This window comes from Tamandua tetradactyla, chromosome 6 (genome assembly GCF_023851605.1).
Source record: "Tamandua tetradactyla isolate mTamTet1 chromosome 6, mTamTet1.pri, whole genome shotgun sequence".
NCBI lineage: Eukaryota > Metazoa > Chordata > Mammalia > Pilosa > Myrmecophagidae > Tamandua > Tamandua tetradactyla.
Window position 1 is genome coordinate 109,919,005 of NC_135332.1, and position 1,883 is coordinate 109,920,887.

Here is a 1,883-nt window from a genome sequence, read left to right on the forward strand (position 1 = left end):
CAGCGTCTGGTTCAGAGTTGCAGCAGGGGGAAGAGAGTTCATGCTTTCAAGGGAGTCATGCCCATCTGGGTCCACGCTCTGCAGGGTCCCACCGCACTAAAGGGGATAGAGAACATACCCAAGGTCGCAGCAGAGCCAGCGATCCCATGCTGGCCAGCCCTGCTGAGCTGCTTGGACTTTGCATTTTAATAACCACCCGGACCTTGTCTCCAGGACAGTGGTGTGTGGTTGGAAAGATATGGAAAAAAAGGAGTAATGTGAATGGTTGGGTTCCATCTTCTCTCTTTAAGGCTTGCTTGGCATTTGCAGAGCAGAAAATACAGCAAGAAAATTGTGGGTTTGGGAGGAGGGTGGGTAGGGAGGATATGGAAAAGGAAACAAGATCTTAGATTTTTTTATGGTTTTTTTTTTTCACTCTGCACTTTGGCAGTGATAGCGAAATAAACTAATTCAAAAGTTACTTTTCTATTGAGAAGAAACAAGAGGTGGATTTTTTTTCCTTTTGATTACAATCTTTCCTCCCAGTGACAAAGCATAAATCATGGATACCAGACAGTATGGTGGACCTTATGAACCCTGGAAAAGACTAAGATTACATTCTTCCTCAGGAAGGAAGGGTGGGGTGTTTCTAGCCCTGTCTGGAACCTAAGACGAAAAACATGAGTTGCATGCCAGGGAAAGGAGACAAAACCAAATCTGAATCAGTGGAGCTGCCCCGGGCAACACCCCCCCAAATTCACTATGAGAAACAGAGCAGGGAGCATTGTGTCCTCCATGCCCTCAATAACATCTCCCAGGACAGCAACGCCTTCACCCAAGAAACGCTGCAAGAGATTTTCTATACCATGGTGACACCCCAGAAGAAAAGCATGTTGGGAAATGGGAACTATGACATGAGTGTCATTGTGGCAGCACTTCAAACCAAAGGGTATTGAAGTGTTTGGTGGGACAGGCGCAAGGGTGTCAGTACCACTGCTCTCACTAATGACATGGGCTTCATCTTGAATCTGCCCTTCAGCCTGTACTGGGGTCCACTGAAGTTCCCTCTCAAAAGGCAGCACTGGATCTCCATTGAGAAGTGGGAGGTGCCTACTTCAATCTTGAATCCAGATTGAAGGTACCCAAGTAGACTGGAGGCAAGGGTGAGCTTGGGAAATTTTTAAAACATCACTTGGAAGAAAAGAACTATAAATCCCTGCTGGCGGTACCAGAAGAGGTGGAAGCCCACCAGAGATGGAGGGATGATACGTGATGCAGTTCTACCCAACTTCCCACTCACCTCACCCCTTCAGCCTCTGTGATGTGCTGTGGCCTATACAGTGGGTCTATCCTTACCACCACACCAAACATCCATCAGGTTCCCTCCATAGATTTGACAGTGCAATAGGACAGATGCGGGAACTGTTACAATAACCAATTTTTTTTTGCTTTGAAGTAGGGGGAAGGAAGGTAGGGGCTCTGTGCTTAGGGCAAGCAATAGAAGACCCTTTAAGAGAGAGGAGAGGAGAAGATGGCGGCTTAGTAAGGTACGTGCATCTTAGTTCCTCCTCCAAAGCAACTACTAGGTGAACTGAAACAGTGCGGAACAGCTCCCAGGGCTACGGCAGGGAATGGACACACAGCGTACCCCAGTCTGGACTGGCTAGTCTGACTGCGAGACTCGGCTGCGGTGAGATCCCCAAGTGGCGCGTGATTTCCCAAGCAGCGGCAGCTGCGGCGCCAGAGCTACTCCCTCCCTCCTTCCTGGGCCGGCTGAGAGTCTCAGAGAGGCAAGTTTCCCAAGCCGAGGCAGCCGGCGCCCCTCTTTTGCGGGCGGCTTCGAGTCTCGGCTTCGAGTCCGCGGCTACGAGTCTCGGATCAGAGGGCTATCCAAGCCGCGGTGG

General features: G+C 50.0%; 1 pseudogene; it reads left to right on the forward strand.

Moving 5' to 3' along the window:
• Positions 1-659: 659 nt before the first annotated feature.
• LOC143686796 (josephin-1 pseudogene) lies at positions 660-1,252 on the forward strand (annotated as a pseudogene).
• The last annotated feature ends 631 nt before the right edge of the window (positions 1,253-1,883 follow it).